We start from the raw sequence: 8299 nt of genomic DNA on the forward strand, positions 1-8299 counted from the left end.
GGCCCAAGCTGTCCTGCTTCCAAGAGTGGGGGGGCAGTGAAAGAAGACACCGTGAAGGACTTTGCTACATGCCGTTGTTACACGCCGTTGTTATCGTTGTGGCCCAGAGACCCACCTGTGTAAACATTGCCCCAAGGAAACTGCTCAGTATGCCTCCAAGGCCATTGCCCTGGGCAACCAGATTAGGGGAACGGCCTGGTGTGGAAACGCAAGAAAAGGTCCCAAGGGAACTGACAGGGATGCCACATCACACCATCTAGGGCGTGGCAGTTTGAATTTGCCTGCAAGGAAAAACACCCAGAAGCTTTGTTGTTTGTTGTTTTGTAATAAAACATTTCATTTGGTCTTACACTGGTCTTGTGGTGTCGTAGTTTCTGTCATCTGCCACCAGAGGAAAAAACCCCTCTAACGAAAGGTCTGACAGGGTAACCCCAAAACCTTTTGAGTTGGTTCATGCAGACATCTGTGGCCCTATGTCTGTTGCAAGTCTGGGTGGGGCTAAATATGCTTTGACTCTGATAGATGACTACTCTAGAAACAGCTGAGTGATACCTCTGAAGGAAAGGGGGAGGCTGCCACCATGCTGAGGGAGTGGGTCCCCGCAGTGGAACTCCAGTTCTCACTGAGGGTCTGCAGTTTTCAATCAGGCCATGGTGGGGAGTTCACTGGGTCTGCGTTGCAGAATTACTTTCGCCAGAAAGGGATACGTCACAGGCTGACAATTTCGCACTCACCACAGGAGAATGGGGTGGCAGAAAGGCAGAACAGAACACTCCAGGAAGCGGTGGAGGCAATGCTTTTTGATTCAGGCTTACCACAACGCTTCTGGGTGGAAGCTTGGAAAACAGGGAACTTCACTCTGAATCGTTCTTACAACTCCGTTGTAGGTGACACACCCTTTTTTCTGTTGTATGGTAAGAAATTGAAGGTACATTTCTTCCATGTTTTTGGGTGTGAGGCTTGGGTCCTTGTGCCAAAAGCCAAATGTAGGAAGTAGTAGGACAGTAGTCTATGTCCTGGTATTGATTTCCAGTATGTTAATACAAATTCAAGAGGGGAGTCAGGGTCCCTCTGGGATTGGGATGGCTTCTGTGGAGCCTTCCTCCTAGAGGGAGCCTGCTCATGTTTTGAAGCTTGGGTACCCATTACTTAATTCACGTGTGTCTAAGATAGAAAAAGGGGAAAGAGGGGTAGGTAAGGGTTTCAATTAAGGTATATAAGGGTTTTTCCTACTGTTTCTTCTATCCTCCGTTAGCTAACAATATCACAAGGTTTCTCCCGAGTCCTGAGCTATCTGGTTTTTTCCCCAGAGCTCCCCTACCTATCATTGCAAACTTAAGAAAGGGACCCTATTGGATGCCAGAGCAGTGTGATGCCAGCTCAGGCAACCCCTGGATAGAGTTTTTTGATCTGGAATACCCCCCTTGCTTTCAGAAGCGGGCTCACACACGATACACGTGTTACGTGACTCGACTGGTGCGGCTGGGGTAAGGATAGAAAGACGGTCCCTTCCAGTCCCTTGCTTTCAATAGGACACCTGTTTGCAGAGAGGTGGGTTTTTGAGCCGGTCTTCTCTGTCTTATTTTCAGGTTCCTAATGGGGTGGCTGGCTGGAAGTTCAGAAAAAGAGCTCCAACCCCTTGCTTTCAATGAGATGCCCATTGCAGTGAGGTGGGTTTTTAAGCTGGTTCTCTCTGTCTTACTTTCGGGCTCTCAATTGGTGCAGCTGGCTGGAGGTTTTAAGATAAAGAGATAGAGCTCAGAACTCCCTTCTCGAGTTGAGCAGTGGTCCAAGGTCTTTCTCACAATCTAGACCAAGAGAAAGGTAAGGAAGAATGATAGATAAGAGAGCAGAGAATTCAGTTGCCAGGAGATCACCACTCCCTTCCCACCAGTGCACTGGATTTTAACCTATACTCATGCGTCTTCTGTTGTGATTCCAGGATTGATGAATAAGCCAGCTGGATCTTCCCTTGCTCCCTGGCTGGGCCCCTCAAGGCTAGCTGATTACTACCCCTGAAGATGGCCGGGGGTCCAAAAGGATTTTCCCAGGCAAAAGGGCCCATGCTGGCTGAAGATTTTGGGGGCCCCAGTCAGCCATACAGGAGAACCGCAAGCCCCACGTTGGTTGGGCACCAAATGTTACGGAAAATCTAGGTGTGAGTCTGCTCAGCCACCTAGCTCATCGGGCAGAGCCCATGGGTCCCTGGAGTCCAGCCACCAACCAGAAGGAGTCCAGCCACCAACCGGAGCAAATTGCTGAAGATCTGAGTTTATTGCTCAACAGGTTCAAAAGGAGATTGAACCCTGAGGATGGGGTGACAAGGACTTTTATAACTTCCTACCATCTCCCAAGCTACAGTTTGAAAAATATCATCACTACATCACTACTACATCATCACTACATCAGAAAAGGGGAGGGTTATACATGATTAACATATGGAGTATGTGGGGGGGGGGACATTCAAATACAGGATATGCATTGAGAAGCACATTCTAAGCACCTGCAACAAGAAAACAATAGGACCTTGGTTTGCATAGTCTGCCACCTGGGCAGGCCTGGAGGAAAGAGCTTGGCCAGTGATTTGGCATCAATAAGTTCTTTCCTGTGTGTACGTGATCCCTCCCTCGGGGGATTATGGCAGGGACCAAGCGGTTTCCAAGTCCTTTACCAATGAAGCAGATTGGAGGTGGAATGGAGAGAATCGGTGAAACTGTTGCAAGGAGATAAGGAATACCTGTTACCCATTCAAGATATGCTCAACAGACACAGAATCAACAGACACAGAAATAGAGAAAAAGAAAGTAAAAATTTATTGCTGAGCAATAAAGACCCAGTGGAATGGTTTCCAGTGACTGGGCAATGAGCCCTGGGGGCTTAGGGTTTATATAGCTTATTCCAAACAGCATTAAACATTACATATTCGTATACTGCAGCAAAATCAAACCAATGAACATGGGCACAATCTTTCCTATGTCCATGTAAAGATTACTTCTGCTTTTCTATATATGTGCATAAGAAATCACCACCGGCCTTTACCCTATTTCCAGCAAGCAAGCAAAAAGAGGGGGGAAACCCTTTGGCAGTTGAAGCCAAAAATCCCCCCTCTCTGTTATCAGGCAGCTGCGTTAGAACCCATCCTCATGCAAATAGAATGTTCATTCATAAAATACGCTGGCCTTCTACCCGGTCTACCCGTGAAAAGCACAGGGGCACAGGGAGGGAAAAGACGCTTTTATTCTTGGGGCTCGGGGTTTGATGTGGTGTTTGGTGCAATACAGTGAGGGGGGGCTAGGGGATCTCAGCAGGGCAGGGTGCCCTTGAGGTCATCGCCTCGAGCTCTCTGCAGTCATACTCGGGAGTAAGACTTCATTCATGTGCCCCCCCTTCCTTTCCGTAACAGAACCCTGCTCTCCCCGGTCCTCCTAGTCCAGCCCTCCAACCACTACACCTCTCCCTGGCTCCATCTTGCATCTCTCCAGCTGCCCAACGCCATCGGCCTTCTCCCCCTTCATGGGGGTCTTTCTGGTTCCAAGGAAGACTCCACCACCTTCCTCTCTCCCCACACACAGACACAAACACCCCACCCATTGGGGCTCCTGAGTCGCTCTCTCCCCCCTGCTCCTCTCTTCTAGGTTCAGGTGGTTCAGGGCCCTGTTCAGCTGCCAGAGGAGGAACAAGATGGCCCCACTGCAAGTCCCGGAGGAGCCCGTGGTGATAGGTGAGCAAGTGTGGACACCAAAGGGCTAGGGGGCACTTCAGGGTGCAGTTCTCTGGGAGCCTCCCCCCCCCCGCCCCAGAAAGAGCTGACTTTCCTCCTCTGCTCTCTTCCAGGACATCTTGGGGCACTTGGAGCGCTTCAGGGATCAATCTCTGAGCCTGGCCCTGGCCTTGGAGGCCCTCCTCCAGCTGAGGTGGGGGGGTCTTTGGGATGGACGGGGTTGTGGGGGTGGGTGGGGGCAGAACTCCAGGGGGAGCTCCGGGTGGGGAAGAGCAGGCAGGAGGGAGAAGGGGGCAAGGGAGACTCAGAGGAGGCAGCATCTAACCCTCTCCCCCCTTCATCTCTGTAGCATCATGAGGCCAAATTTCAGCTCAGATATGGTCAATGTGATTGTGCACAGGATGTATGAGGTGGTGCTGAAAGTGACCAAGAAGGAGGGGGACAAATAAGTATCTCCTCTGTCTTTACTTCCCTTCGCAGGCTTTTTCTTCTTCACACACTTGCAAGATTTAACCCAGCACTCGACCTTTCTTCTCTCTTTTCCCGCAGGAACTGAAGCGGCACTTCCGGCTCCTGCTGGGGGTCTCCTTCTGGAAGCCCCCAATCCTGGCATCCCCCTCCAGATGCTCACTGTAAGTGTCCCGATGGCATCAGGAGAGGTTTTAGGGTTGCCCCCTGTCCCTTACTCAACGGACTGCCCTATTTCTGGGGCATGGAGTCCCCTGTCCTGTTTGGCCCCCAATTTGTCCCATTTTTGAAGTCATGAGAATAGAAACTGGCACTTGTGCTCTCCCCCCATCTTGCACGGTGCTGAGGCCCTTGAGCCTGCCCTGCTTCCTTGGCCCAGACTGGCCCCTGACTCTGAGACACCCTTTCCTCCCGCAGGACCTCCAAGGACAGGCCCTTGGGGAAAGTGGGGAGACTCAGAAACTAGCGGCCAGCAGCATTTCTTCGCTGCTGGCCATTGCCTGGAAATTCCCCCACCTCTGAGTAAGTACCTCGCCTTCTTCTATTCATTTCTCTGGTTGCTTCCATCCTCCCAATAGCACCCCCCCCCCGAGTGACTTTTAATGCAGATAATGCAGTGTGTGTTCCTGGGTGCCAGAATGAGGCCAGAGGCTTTTCCTGCCCCCTTTCCTGCTGCTGCCCTTCCACTTCAGCCCAGGAGGCTGCAGGGCTCAGGGTGGTCCTCTGGGGCAAGGGATTGGGTCCAAGGTGGGTGCAGCCATCCAAGGTGGGTTTCGTAGTGTCATCTGACCCAGATTTTTCTTCCCTCTGCAGAATGTCATGGCTCGGCCGGAGTTGGCCTACCTGTGGCCCAATCAAAGAGCAGGTAAGCCCCACACCTTGGAGACAGGGAGCTCCTTTGTCCCTTCTTTGCCCAAGACTCACCTCTCAGGTTTTCTTGCTGGGAGTCCTGCAGGACCTGCTCCCTGCCTGGCAGGCCTTTCCCACCTGACCTGGGAGGGTCACCATTTGGCGGAGTTTTGCAGGTTTGCAGAACCTGGTTCTTCAGCTGAACTGAAACTGTTGGGAGACTGAGAACGGTGGCAAGAAATGCAGGAGGACCATAGGTTAATACACTCTCAACAGTACAATGGTAAAATGCCATCAACAGGTCCTTTGAGAGATTGTTTTTCCGGAGGAGTCTCAGCAATCCTCCCTAACGAGAAGGCCAGCACTGCTTGTATGTAGGAAGGTGGGCAGATGAGGGCAGGTTGGGGGCAGGTAGTGGTTGGTGGGGCAGTGCCCCACTTGCACCTTAATGGAGCAGCCTCCACTGTAAGTCATAGAATCATATAGTCATGGAACTGTAGAGTTGGAAGGGACCCCAAGGGCCATCTAGACCAACCCCCTGCAATGCAGGAACCTCAACTCTAGCATCCATGACAGATGGCCATCCAATCTCTGCTTAAAAACCTCCAAGGAAGGAGAGTCCTCAGCCTCCACAGGGTGTCCGTGGAGCAGATCTTCCATGCTCCCTCTTTCATGTGACTGCCTTTAATATCTTTGGTGATGGCTTTCCTATCTCCTCTCAGTCTCAGTATCTTTCCCAGGCTAAACATACCCAGCTCCTTCAACCGTTCCTCATCAGGCTTGGTTTCCAGACCCAGTCAGCCCAGTTGAGGTCAATGCACACACCATCTTCATGCTGCCACTGCCCTTCTTGGCATCTGCAGTGTCCTTTCCCACAGCCTTAGCTTGTTCCCCTGCCCCAAGTTGTATCTTACCAGCAAAGGATGTTTCCAGCTGGCTGATCCTTCCTCCCCGCCCCCCCCCCCGCCCTCCTGGCAGCACTGAATAATGCATGCCACTGTCCAAAAGGATAAAAAATGTCTCGTGTTCTTTGGGGCAGAAGTGGCAGCACCAAAGGACTGACAAGGACAGGAGCATCCATGGGGCTGGGAAGATGCGGCAGGATGCCTGACCAGCTTAGGAAATTTCGGAAGGGGAACAGGACACATTTACGGAGGATGTGGCTGCCTGGGCTATGAATCACAATGATGGCTAAATGTGCCCATTCCTGGCATGTATCTGGATGCCAGCTGCTGGGAAAGAACCATGGCAGGAGACATCGGTTGTGCTCATGTCCTGCTTCGTTAGTGTTACGGAAATTACCGGGGGTGGGGGCCACATCTTTAAAGTTGTTAAATGTTACAAATATTATGCCTGAATGTATCCTTTCGACTTGATAGCTCAGGGAAGTTACCTAGCTTTAACAATCAAATAAAATCATCTCCTTTGTCAGTTTCCTCCGTTTCAACACTATTTTGCCCTTGGAAAAATGACTCTTTTCCCTGCCACCTCCCCAAGCGTGGAGACATGATTAGACACCTCCTACCCCAGGAAGTGCCCAGAGGAGACAATTGCAGAGCTGAATGTTGGCCAAAGAAAGCCTAATCCCATCACCAGACCAGCCAAGGGGTCCAGACATGCAAAGGAAGTTCCATTGTACTTTGGATGGTGGAACTTCGCGATCAGCCTTCTTTATGGTCCCGCTCTCACTTCCATACATCACTACTGGGAAAGCCCAGTAGTGACATCATATCTACATCATAGAAAAGGTGTTGTTTTTTCTGTTTGCAGGTTATCTGATTGCCTTTCCTGATTGCCTATCCTGATAGTCTGTCATGCATTAAAATGCTGATTACTCAATTCCTGAGACTATGGGAAGGCTCCCTGACCCCCCCCCCTCCTTGCAGAGAAAACATTTGGTCAGTTTGGGAATCAAAAATGATTTCAGGTTGGTCTTCCTGTGCTGATCTGTGTACCTGCTTGGTTGGTACATTTATGAACATTTTAAATATATCCAAGACCTTAAAATTCTTATCACAGCGTGCCCCCTGCCACCGAACCATGGATAGTCTTTGGGGCTTTTGTGAGAGCAGCTAGGCTCATGCTAAGACCTGGAAAGATCCCGGCTGCCTCTTGACACATCACTCTTTATGCACATCTGCCTCCAAGGTCCTTGAGGACGGTCCTGTCGCCTGAGATTACGGCGCCTGCAAGGCAGCCGAGTGGAAAAAGCCATTGGGGTGGAAAAGGAGGGACCCAGGCAGGGGACAGGATGCGGAGGGCAGCCTCCAGGTCAGGCAGGCAGGAGGGACAGGGAGCAGAGAGGGAAACTATTGCTTGCTTTCACTACCAGGACATGCCACAAGTGCCGTTCATTTGGGCACCGATAGGGAAACCCACAAAATAGTGATTATTCCACCCCATATAAGGGTAAAAAAAGGTAAAGGACCCCTGGCTGGTTAAGTCTAGTCAAAGGCGACTATGGGGTTGTGGCTCTCATCTCACTTTCAGGCCAAGGGAGCCGGCATTTGTCCACAGACAGCTTTCTGGGTGATGTGGCCAGCAGAACTAAACCGCTTCTGGCGCAATGGGGCAATGTGATGGAAGCCAGGGTGGTCACAGAAATGCCATTTAGCAGTACCTATTTATCTATTTGTGCTGGCATGCTTTCAAACTGCTATGCTGGCAGGACCTGGGACAGAGAAACGGGAGCTCACTGCGTCGCAGGGATTCGAACTGCCAACCTTCTGATCAGCAAGCCCAAGAGGCTCAGTGGTTTAGACCACAACACCACCCCACATGCACCCACTTCAATCTGTGGTCTGGCATTGCTACAAGTGCCACATAATGCCCATTTCATATCTGTAAGAGCTCAACCTTTTAGTGTGGCGGCACCTGAACTCTGGAACTCCCTGTGTGGTGTAGTGGTTAAGAGCAGTGGACTTGTAATCTGGTGAACTGGGTTCGATTCCCTGCTTCTCCACGTGCAGCTGCTGGGTGACCTTGGGCTAGTCACATTTCTCTGAAGTCTCTCAGCCCCACTCACTGCACAGAGTGTTTGTTGTGGGGGAGGAAGGAAAAGGAGAATGTTAGCCGCTTTGAGACTCCTTAAAGGGAGTGAAAGGTGGGATATCAAATCCAAACTCTTCTTCTTCTTCTGCCTATTGATATCAGGAAAGCTCCTTCACAGAATGTTTTTCGGCACTTGTTAAAAACATTTTTGTTTAGACAAAACTATCCAGATGTTTGGAAAGTTGATGCTATGTTTTATCTTCCTCACAA

This window comes from Podarcis filfolensis, assembly GCF_964270895.1.
Source record: "Podarcis filfolensis genome assembly, chromosome: 4".
In the NCBI taxonomy this organism is placed as follows: Eukaryota; Metazoa; Chordata; class Lepidosauria; order Squamata; family Lacertidae; genus Podarcis; species Podarcis filfolensis.